The sequence below is a fragment of the Dioscorea cayenensis genome, chromosome 4 (assembly GCF_009730915.1).
Source record: "Dioscorea cayenensis subsp. rotundata cultivar TDr96_F1 chromosome 4, TDr96_F1_v2_PseudoChromosome.rev07_lg8_w22 25.fasta, whole genome shotgun sequence".
Classification (NCBI taxonomy): Eukaryota; Viridiplantae; Streptophyta; class Magnoliopsida; order Dioscoreales; family Dioscoreaceae; genus Dioscorea; species Dioscorea cayenensis.
In genome coordinates this window covers 2,793,903-2,806,487 of record NC_052474.1, presented here as the reverse complement: position 1 = coordinate 2,806,487, position 12,585 = coordinate 2,793,903, and the positions used below count along the sequence as shown (strand labels likewise).

The 12,585-nt window shown below is 33.9% G+C and overlaps 1 long non-coding RNA gene and 1 pseudogene across 1 annotated transcript; both read right to left on the bottom strand.

Moving 5' to 3' along the window:
• Positions 1-3,040: 3,040 nt before the first annotated feature.
• LOC120258354 lies at positions 3,041-4,927 on the bottom strand. Its single transcript, XR_005535971.1, has 3 exons — positions 4,728-4,927; positions 3,652-3,711; positions 3,041-3,099 (listed from the first exon to the last, which is right to left on the bottom strand). It is a non-coding gene; the product is annotated as an uncharacterized LOC120258354 (long non-coding RNA).
• A 455-nt stretch (positions 4,928-5,382) lies between these two features.
• LOC120258351 lies at positions 5,383-7,107 on the bottom strand (annotated as a pseudogene).
• Positions 7,108-12,585: the final 5,478 nt, after the last annotated feature.

The following is a 12,585-nucleotide window of genomic DNA, read 5'->3' as shown; positions in this document are numbered from 1 at the left end:
CTCAGAGAAAGCAAGAGACGTTCGAAGTGATGATACGTATGAGGAATATATAGCCCCCTTGATCAAATGATATCAGAACACCTGATGGCATCTCTTATAGTTTCTCCAGAGACTTTATCACCGTATTGCTAGTATTTTCTCTCCCTCTCCAATATATTTTATAAATTTTCACTTTTATTTATAAAAAATAATGCACAAAAAGTCATAATGCTTGTCCTTTTTCCCCACTCGTGTATTGGGTGTTTAAAAAAAAGAACATTATTCTTCGTGAGTCATGACGTAATATTGTAGAAGTTGTGTAGAAGTTGTGTGACATTGTGTATCTTTAAATCTTTGACAAATGTTGTGTGAAAAAAAATCAAATCAAAAAACATTTATATGGTCTATTATTTTAAAAAAAAAGTGACAAAATAAGGATGTGACAAAAAAATATCCAACAAGACAACCATAACAAATGATGTAAAGTAAAATATATCAAAAATATGTTATTTTCTTAATAACTTTAACTTTCCAATTAAAAGTTTTTTATTTTTTTACAAAAACGATAAGCGCTGTCATATTAAGGGGTTGTCAAAAGATAAACATGTGTAATAATATACCAATTACATTGGTTTATTGACCACCTAAAAATTTATTCATTTGACTAGTCATAGAAAGTCCTGCAAGATGTGATGGAACCAGGTTGCTGGGCTCGAGGGAGAGATGTGTCAAGCAACCGCCCACTTGGGGATGATGCATGAACCAGGGGACAAGGATGCCTATCCAGAAAGGACATGTGGCGACCATCAGAGTCTTGTTAACTTTTCTCCACACGTTTTGACGCATAAGTGGCAATTTCCTATGGTAGCTATTGAAAAGGCAGGGTATTCCGAGGTTGGGAAGGCATGTATGCACATTGAACCTGGCTTTGCTAGCCCATCTCCTCCTGGGTTGGTCGTGGAATTTCTGAATTTGGTAATTGGGTCGAATGGGCTAGGTTTAGTGGAGACTGACCCTCAGTTCGAGAACGGTGAAATGGCGGATTCATTAGTGCTATGTGTATTGCCCATAAATATGGATGATTGCCTTGGTAGTGGACCTGATCAAGTTTGCAGGAATGATTTAGCAAACATGGATGATGCGCAAGATGGTCGCTCGTCAATTTGGATACCTTGTTGGGTCCATCAATCAATGTTCCTGATAGCTCATTCTTGCCGCCAATTGCTCCTCACTATCATTCTTTGGCGTGCTTTGATCCTACTTTGGAGGAGGAGGTTCGTGATAAATTCAGTAGTCCGAAATTGCTCCGAGGGGAGGACCCATTGCAGTTGCAAGGCTAGTGGTTCCCTATCTTCTCTCCAGCCGGTAGGAGTAGCTTCTATCGGTTTATCTTTCTTGTTTTCTTTGTTGTTCCTTGTCTTTGTCCACATCTAGTGGATTTTTTGTATTCGGCTCTTTTCTTTTAATGCATGTAGTTTATTCATCTTTTAAAAAAAAATGATGAAACTAGTTGTAAAATCCTTTCTCACAAAATCTCTCCCTTTTTGATGGTGGTTGTAATTTTGTTTCTACTCCTACTTGTGTTCTTTGTCATGGTGATGTGGAAACTATCGATCACTTATTTATTCATTGTGCTTATGTTCAACGCCTTTGGTTCTTCTTTAATAGTACTCTTCATAATGATTCAATCCATGTTTCTGTTCATGGTGTTTGGACTAACTGGTTAGCATCTTTTGCCAAGACTCAACGAAGCGTTTGGAGCCTTCTCATCTGTGCTTTGTTTTGGAATATTTGGCTAGAGCGAAATAGGCGAATTTTTAAACAACAAATGTTACATCCTCTAGTACTTGCACGTAAAATCATTCATATTTTTCTCTTTTGGATTTCTGCAGTTAAGGATCCTCAACAATTTTCAGGCGAGCTCACTACCAGCATCAAGGGCTCCCTACACTTTCTCGAATTCCACTTCGCGCTCCGAAAGTGGAGCGACGTCTCAGTAGCACCCACACCATGTGAGATCGACACCTTTTCTGTGAAGTAATGAAGCGGATTGTTGATACTTTTCGGATATCATCTCCTTTCGCTGTCCATTTTGTTTTCTCTTTTATTGGGAGGTCCTTGCTCCCTGATTTTTAATTTTTTACTTGTTTGTCTTTTCTTCCTTTGTGTTGTTGATGTCTCTTTGTTTTTTTCTTTTTCTAATAAAAATTTTGTGGTTTATCCACTTTTATAAAAACAAATCTCCCTTTCTTTGTGACAAAAAAAATACTGGAATCATGTTATCCAGATCCTAATTAATTAACATAATATGCTCACAAAATTTTGAGCTTTTTCCGCATAAGAGAGAAATCTAAGCCCAATGTTATTCTCACATCCAAAGAATGAAATTCTTTGTCACAATATTGGTTGAAGTGTGCTGTTTGTTAAAAATTTAAAAATTAAAAAAAAATTCATGACTCTATTCTTTAATTTTATTTTACCGTTCATCTGAAGAAAATTTTTGAGGTTTTTATTAAAATTAATCACAAAAAATTAACTATTTTATTAAAACATATAAGCTGAGCTAAAAATATTTTAAAATATAAAAAATATAAAAATAAATTAACATGAGATTTATTAAAATAAAAAATTATTTTAAATTTTTTATTAATATTTTAATTATTATTAAAGTGGCAATTAATGAAGTATTAATTATATAAAATTATTATTATTATTATTGGTACTTATTTTAGCCAATTGTGATGAAGTCCTAAATTATAGTTAAAGCCGTTTTGCATATTGTCACGTCTCAGCCCCACAGCCGGGCCCGCGGACAGATCGACCGCATCCAATGGGACTGGGCCCCACTGGGTGCAAGGCCTCAGCTAAAAACCTGGTCAGAGTCAACCCTAACAAGCAGATATGAACAGAACACAAAAGCACAAATAGGATACTGGAAATTGAAATACTACAAGTAAGGACTTTAGCAGCCCTACAGAATACAAATACAACCCTAACAGCAGAATTACAAATACGATCGAATACAAGTCTTACACTCACAAGAAGGTAATAACAAAAATCACGATAACGCAGACAATACTACTCTCCCGACACCCCCAGGTCCCTAAACTTGATCTTCTCCTGCGAGAACAGAATACACAGAGTGCATGAGCCACAAGGGCCCAGTAGGATCGCAGAAAACAACATATATAGCAAATATTGCAGAATAATAGCTCATGCTTCATACAGAATACAGAAAATACGCAGAATACTGGAATAATCCAAAAAAACACGAAAAACACGCAGAAATACATCTCCCTGGCTAATAACAAATCAACAAAGACGAGGTCGGATCTTTCGACTATGAAGTCGGAACATAACAGAACAAAACAGAATATCAACAGTAGTAGTCGGGATCTTCGACCGCGATCGGGGTGTAGCGCTACTACGTAGAAAAACATGTGCACATGGCTAGGACTTACTCCTCCTAGCTGGGCGAGCCAGAAATGGAGATGTACTAAAAACCGCAGAAAATACGGAATACAGACAGAGGAATTACTGAATAAATAATGCAAATAAGAAAATAAATAAATAAACATAAATACCACGCAAATAAATAAAATTATCAAACAATGCAATAATTAAATAATAATTATTGCCAGAAATACGGAATTATACAGTGCGAGAGCCTACCTGGCTCCGAGCTACAGAGTTGGGTTCACCAAGTCCCGCGAACTACAGCTCAGTACGGATCTACCCAAACAGAATAATCTAACTTAGGTTACAAAACTTGGGCCGGGTCTAAATTACAATTATAGCCCGAGCTAATTCAACAAATAAAAGAGTTCAAAGCTAGCATGACAATAGAACAACCATGCACCTTAAAAGAAGCTTGTTATCCTACCAAAAATAAAATACTTAACTCACTTGCCAATTAACAAACCAACACAATATATAGCATGCCAAAAATGAGTACACGGTTCATGCTAGCAATTAAAGGTTTTCACAAAAACATTAGCTAGGTAAAAAGAATGCTCCAAGAAAGCTATAAGCATAACACCAGCCCAATTAACTATCCAAAATTAAAATCAATCTTAACTCATGATTCTGAATATATAAATATTTACATTTATAATCATACACAAATATAAAGTAATTCAAAGAATTAAACTTAATATATAAAAAAAATACCAGAAAGTGTAAATTCTCAAGAAAAGGATTCCTAAGCCTGTCATGCATGCATACCTATATACATATATAAACATATATAAACATATAAATACTTACACAATTAAACCTTTACAATTAAAATTCAAAAACCCAACCAAACAAATATTGGCCATGAAAATAAATCATAATAGCATGATTTTCAGGTTACTAAAATTCAGAAATTTCAGTCAAACACCACAGAACCTCATTAAGGCATGATTATATATATATATATATATATATATATATATATATATACACAAAGAAAACCAAGAAAGAATGCTCTAGTTGCTTAATTACCACTCCACTTAACAACCAAATAAAAACACTCCATGACATGAAAAACATGCTCAACTAAATTCTTATATTTACATGCTAAAAAATATTTAAACAAAGTTTTAACAAGATAAGGATTAAGCTTAACACCAAGCTATAAGATATGAACAAACATACCCAAGATTCAAGAACCAACAACACAAGAGATAAAACATACATGCTTGGCATTAACAAAAACAATTAAAAACAAGACAATAAAAAAATCACAGAATTTCTGAGCTTACCTCTAAGCTTGTTGGTGACAAGTTCCACTCAAAAAAACCAAGCATAAAGAGAAAAAGAAAATTGACACCAAAATTCGGCCAAGGTTGAGTTCTTTCAAGGATAAGAGAGTTTGGAGAGCAAGAAGATTGGTTGCACAGCTAAGCCTATAAAAACAACCCAAAAACTCAATTAAAAACCTCCACTAATCAACAACAGGCAAACCAATAATCCACAATCAGGCAAGATCCGGAAATTAAAGCAATGAAACAAACAGTGGGGCCCACTCACCAAACACCTAATCAAACCAGTCAAAGATAGATAACACATTACACATATGATCTTTGATTCACTATAGGAAAAAATGATCCAAATATGATCTCATGAATCAACCATTCACTTGACAAAATTTCTATTTTTATATGCTCCAGATATTTGACTTATTTTGCTTTAAGATATCTTCTCTAGATATTTACTTTCTTTTACTGTAAATGTTTGCTCCAATATAGGAGTCTCTATCTAAATTTTTTTTTTAATAAAAATTGATAAATCATTATTTTATTAAAACAAGGTTATCCTTTCTATAACCTATGCTCCTCTTGAATAAATAAATAAATAAATAAATAATGCTCCAAATATGTTGTCAAGTGTACTAACTGACAAGCCGATTGACCCAAAAGTTATCTATGGTCAAAACTGCTGCAACTTCCACATATAGATACTATGTCTCAATTCTCATGTTATTGCAACTACGACACCACATATGTATTTTAAATTAACAATAAGGATAACCCAAATGAAGGACCAATACTTTTCAAGCACATCCTACGTCCTTAAGAGTGGAATGACATTCTTATAAGCTAACGAGCGTCTCTGCTGTCCCTTGATTCTATTACCAGCAGGTTCTGCATAAGAGTGCAGATAGCGGACGAGGTGGTGGTGGTGGCGCAGTAATTTGATCACTGGTCAAACTCTCAATCTCATTCACAAACCTATCCATTGCAGTGCTTAGCAAGCAAAACAGGCACCACAATGCCATTTCTGAAAGGTACATAAAAGCTCAACGAAGGGATATCCCCAATCCCACCTTTCGCCACACTTCCATAAACCGCCTTCCCCCACCCGAAGTCCACATTCTCAAGCCCAATTCTTGTCAGGTCCGTCACAAGATAAGATTTCGCAATTGTGAAGTGAGGCCTCCCTCTCAAGACCATCAAGTCCGCCACAGATTGCAGGTACTCACGTGTCATCCCCTGCGACTTGGCCTTCTTCACCAACTCCAACGCGTATTCCACAGGTTCATTGCATAAGTGCTTCACCTTTGACACTGCCGTCGGGTATGTGAATGCGTTTCCATAGTACCCCATCGGCAGAAAATCCCCTTCCTTCTTTCCTCGAGCATTGACAACGCCCATCATGCGCACCCCTTCCTCTGGCTCCAGCTGCAGCGCCATGGTTCGGCATCTCCACAAGCACGCTGTCAGTATCTCAAACCTAGTCGAGCTCTTGCGTAGGCCTTCTGGCAAACGCATTCTCAGAGCTGATATCTCCCTGGGACCGAAGTAGAAGGAACGGTGCGCTATGTCATCGAGTGGTGTGTTGATGGTGTTGTGGGAGTCATGAGGCACGTCATCATCGTACTCACGGTGCTCGAACGTCACTCGTGGCGGATTGCGCGCCCTAAGCAGCTCTCTTGACCAGACTGGAAGCACTGATGGCGCGGTTGCTCCCCGTGCCATCTCGGCCACTGCGTTCATGAACAGTGCCAGTCCTGGTCCGTCCGCCATGGTGTGGTTATGCCGGAGTGCAAAGATGAACTCTCCACACAACAATCGTGTCACCTGCCCATATGCATGCACGTAAGTCTTTAAAACAAGCTAGTTTGGATCTTGATTATTTAAAATGATAGATTATCCAGACAGGGTGCACCTGAATCAAGAGCAATGGACAGTTAAGAACACCAGCAGAACCCTCAACGTCGAAGAGGAGCTCCTGCATGCATGGGAACGGTGGCTGCAGGTTGTCACCGAAATCCTGCAGGCGGACATTTGCATCAGCTTCAATGAACAACACCCCTTCACCGGTGCAGTCCACAACAAGCTTTCTTCCAGACTCTTCCCGAAGACGGCCGGCAAAGGGATGGTAGAACACCAGAGCTCTCGCCAAGGCCTCTCTCATCACCTTTACAGGATCAATGCCACTAATACATGGCTCATTTCTGTAGAAGCTGATTACAGGTATCTGGAGCCTCAGGCACTTCTGAGAGATACTTGAACTCGTGTGGTGTAGGCTTTGCCGGTGTTACTAGCACCGGCTTCTGCCGCTGCACTGTGAAAACCAGAGGGGATGGTGCCATTATTGACGACAAGTAGAATAGTTTCTTAGTTTGTGGTTTGAGGTTTAAGGTAGGAGAGCATGGGCTTAATTATATAGTACAAGAGAGGAGAGGAAGTGGCCATATGATTTTTCTTCGTTCTATTCATGCATCAATTCTCGATCACATGTTTTAACCTCACGCGGATCACGCAATCATCGTCTTTATCGAAGAACATAGTTTGCCAGGTGGAGGCAAAATATATATGAGCTTCTACCGGCTGACCGCTAGAATATATAGCTCAATAATAATAATAATAATAATAATAATAATAATAATAGTAATTATTATAATTATTAATATTTTGATAGAATGAATAAACCACAATGTATTGTGAAAGAGAAGAGAGTTCAGAAAAAATACAAAGAAAGGGCTAACCAAATAATATAGAAACACCTAGAGAAAGCAAACTAATTAAAATACTAGAACTAACCCAACAAAAACGCAAAACAACCACATAAAAAATAGGATAAAATGACAAATAACAAATCACTTCTAACTAAACCATCACAGAGTATTAATAGTCGAAGCAGCACTAGGATGGAGTGGATCTATTATGAGGGGACAGCAAAGTTGAGACTTCATCTGATCAATGAGATTGCTTTTTCAAAATTGGTTTTTACCACTGGAGCTACATTAATCCAAGCACTTTGCATGTGATTAATTTTGTAAATAATTTAAAAACAAAGCTTTGTTATTAAAAATATAATTGTTTTTCAAACTAGGTCCAATAAATTACCTGGATGATGAGACCCCAACATCACTAAAGATAAGAGTGTTGTGTCATGCTAAAAAATACATTTCATTAAAGTGTAGTACAGGAAGTGGGCCAATTAAAAATAGAGATGTGAACTCAAATTTTAAGCACGTATTGAAAAATAACTCAACCATGTGGTGTACTTCTATTTAAAAACAAAAATTATAACTCCATGCTTTAATTTGATTTAAAAAATAAATAAATATACCATATTCATTAAGAAAAACCAACAATACAGAAGATGAGGAGAGTATAAAAATGTTCAAAGAAGACTGGGAATAAAAAAAAAAGCATTACAACTATATAAAGAAAGAATATTTTTAATTTTATTTTCTTGACAAACAAATTTTGAGGTTTTATTAAAATTAAAAACACTTCAGTATTGATGTTTTTGTAGGTTTTTTAACTTAAAAATAGAGAAATAAACTCGGTTAAAAATATTTTAAAAAATCAAAATTTGCTTGTATAGATGGTAATGTTAAAAGAAGTCAAATCGAAAAAAAATTATATGGTCTATTATTTTTAAAAAATGTGACAAAATAGGGGTGTGGCCAAAAAAAAATCCAACAAGACTACCATAACAAATGATGTAAAGCAAAATATGTCAAAAATATATTATTTTCTTAATAACTTTAATTTTTCAATCAAAAGTTTTTTTTTTTTTTTACAAAAATGACAAACGTTGTCATATTAAAGGATTGTTAAAGAACAAACATGTATAATATTATACCAGTTACATTGGTTTATTGGCTACCTAGAAACTTATTAATTTGACTAGTCATAGGAGGTGATGAAAGTCATGCCAGATGCACGCCCAGAAGATTTTCAAAAATCAAATTAAGCTAATAAATTCTTCCTTCTATTCAACTTTGGAGGAATAGGTGCAACCGTGCAACACCTCTCAGAGAAGACATGCTAAACCTATTTCAAATAGTACTATAAATAGTATTTGGATGTGGAATAGTACAGTACTATAAATAGTATTTGGATGTGGAATAGCACAAGAAGATTGGAAAAAATTTAATAATGTGATGTTAGGCTTAACTAGGGGTGGCATATAATCGTCTCGAACCCATCGACTAGGTTGTCCGAAAATTTTGAATAAAAAGGGTTTGGACATAAGGTTTCTAAACGCTGGGCCAGTCCGGACGACTGGGCCTGGATTGTCCAAATTTAAATCCGGTAGGGCCCGGGACAGAATTCGGACAACGACTGTTAACCCTAAAACTTTAAAAAGTTCTGCCATAGCCTACATTTGCTTTTAAAGTTTCCATTCTTCTAAAAAGCTTTAAAACATATATTGTTTTTCATTAACATATGATTTTCTATAATTTGAGTTGAGTTTTTGGATTATTGATGTTTTTACATTTAATATGAATTAAATTATTTTTGTATAATTTAATATTCGAGTGAACTTAAAAATAAGCTATATAGAATTCGGACAAATTTGAACAGTCAAACAACCCTGGCTTTTAAAATAAACCGGGTCTGGACATCTATGAGTTTGTCCGGGATTTAAACCTAGGGTCCGGACTCAAGTTTTTCTATTTATATTAGTAGTTGTCCGGACCCGAATTTTTGCCACCCCTAGGCTTAACCATTATAAAAAAATATAAAAAAATTAAAAAAAACAAAAACAATAACGAAAGAAGTTGGGATGGGAAGCCCTTCAAGCGTTATTTTGAGGGATTTTACAAATGAGTTATCTGTGAGAACACGCAATGAGTTGACGTCTCACTCTCATTGTTCTTATATATATTTCGTATGGGACAACATAACAAAATAATAAATCCACACCAAAAAAATAAAATACAAACAGTAAATCTACCTTGCTTTATTTCTACATCAATGAAATAATAGACATTTGGCATTTAGGTTTTGATTGTTTTCTTTTTTTTTTCCTTTTTAGGGTTTTATTTTTAAGTGGCATGTATGGGAGGGTCAAATGGTTTTTAGGAATTGGTTATTTTTTTTATTCTTTTTTTTGTTACGTTTTGTTTTTGAGTGACATGGGAGGGGCAAATTGCCTTCTTCTATTGTTCGGGATTTAAATTTGTTTAATGTGTTTTTTTTAAAGATGTTGGCTTTTATGTGTTTATATGTTTCAAAAATCTCCTTCTTTTTACATTAAAAATACTTTCTCTAGGAAGTTATGCTAATTATTTGGGGTTGTTTCCACAACAACACCAGTTACACCACTTTCTCCAACTTCACCAACAACTCAAATAAAAATCGGTTCATAACTTTGTTTTTACAATAAAAATAGCACCTCCACAACCGCTATATATCGGATCGGAAGAAGTAATTGTGGGATTGAGTGGACCCCAACTAAACAAATGATTTGGGCCGAAACTCTACAGCCTCTCCCATCTTCAAACAAAAATGCTAATGATTAAAAAATTATAATATATATTTAAAAAATTCCAAAGTTATAATTACTATAGTGAGGAATTTTTTTTTTTTTTCAAGTTTTCTTCACGGAAGTGGGTGATTATCTAGAACATTCTTTATTACATTATATATATTGAAAATTCGTTAATAAAAGTCTCTTAAAAAAGGTAAACCTCCAAAAATTTCTAATTTTTATATATTATTTTTAAATAAATCGAAGTTTTGTTTACCATTATTATTGCTTTTGGTAAGGTTTAGCTGTATTTAGTTATAAATAGAGTAGATTTTCCATTACGATGTATTACAAATAATTGGATTTTAAAATACAGGAGCTAAACATAGTGTTTAGTTTATGTAATTTCAGATACTGAATTACAAAATTTTATATTTTAATTGAAGGTATTTATAAATTTAAAATTTAAAAACATGTATTTGGTTAATTTATTATATTTAACCAACCTGGACAACATGATGAAATTACTATCTTACCCTTTTATATGCCAATTTCTTTCTGTTTCTTAATTTTGTTAACATATATTATTTTAATGATTATATTTATTGCTTAATTAATATACTATTAGTTTTTTTATTATGTTAATTACTAGATTAATTGCTATATTTTTAATTTATAAATAATTTTAGTTATTGCTTTTGTTATTTTAACTATCATTAATTTTAATTATACAACATAAAAAATGGCAACAAGCAATTTTTTATTTAAAAAATGAATAAAGATAAATGTTTTTTTTTAAATCTCTCTTCCATTTGCTACAAATAAAACAAAATAAATATAATAAATATGTTTACAACCGGTGGAAGTTTTGGTCGGTCTGTTTTTTAATTTCCCTCTACTCGTTTTCTTCATGTGTACTCTCTATAACTTTCTATTATCTTAATATATTAGTGGTGAATGACTCTCTTCACCTATTGATATTGTGTCTTTTGTGTAAGGTGTTTGTTTTAAAGAAACCCAAAATTGAAGCCGTAAGTGCATAAAATGTGAGAGTACATGTGTGTTAAAGTATTAAATCCATGCCTATGCATATCTCTGGCTTCTCTTAAATGGGGGCACTTATCACCCATTTGTCATATATATATATAGTAGTTTATCGATTTTATTCAAAAAAAAAAAATTATTAGGTCCTAAACTTAAATGTGTAAGTAGCTACTCCACTTTCTATCTAAACTTTGAAGTAAAAAATGAATAACATAAATACATATATAAGAGTAATAATATTTATGCTGAATTGATAGTCCGAATGACGTGGATACCAAGTTAGCATTCGTGTCGGCATTCATGTCATTTTTCCTCCATCTTTTTTAAAAAATATATTTTTTTATTATCTAAACCTTAATGTAAATAATAAACTGGTCTCTAAACTCGGTAGAAGATTTTATAATATTTGGGTATAAGATTTTAGAGTATTAGGGTTTAAATTTTAATATAAATCATTAAATTTTAAAACTTGTAAAACATTAAATATTTAGGTTATAAAAAAAAAATATTTAAAAAAAAATAAAGAATGACATAACTTGACACCCACCCTATTCGAACTATCAACTCAGTCTAAATATAATTACTTATATAATATAACATACAAAATTATGAAAATAATAAAAAATAAGGAGGAAAATGGGTTTTAATTGATTCATAACTGTAAATGGAGATTAATAGTGTAATTAGTGCGTGATTAGTGAAAGGATTGGGCGCCTAGTTCTTCTCTTCAATAAAAGTCTCATCTTTGTTTCTTTGATGCATTTGCTCAAGAGGAAAGAAAAAGAAGGAGAGGATTAGATGAGAATGATCATGAGCTAAATCCTCAGAGAAAGCGTGGACCTTGATCCATGCATAGTTTAGGAAAAACTCCCAAATTGATTCATTTACAGAGCTTGCTCCCTTAATTTCTACAATGGCGCCTGCCATTCAATTGGTGGGCAAACGAGGCACACTGGATGGATATATGGTGGTGTAGATTGAAAACCCTAAGTGGTCATTGGTGGAGATCTTATCTCTGGACTGACGATGCCGACATCTCCGGCACCGGCGTATCCAAAGGCAACAAGAACAACAACACTAGTTAAAAAAATGTTTATGATCATCGACTTGTCTTACGACCAATTTGATTATAAAGTAAAATACCCAATCTAATGTATTTTCATTTGAATGAATTTTTGAAATCTAGCTAATTAAGCACTAGATTTCTAATATCTCGGTATTTCACGTTGCATGTAATTCAAAATCATCTCAACCAAACACTACCTGTTACCTTTCTGTATGTTCATTCCAATTTAAGTATTTTTTTTAGAAATTTATAAATTACTATGGTGTCAATATTAATTATTGTTAATTCCCTGAATC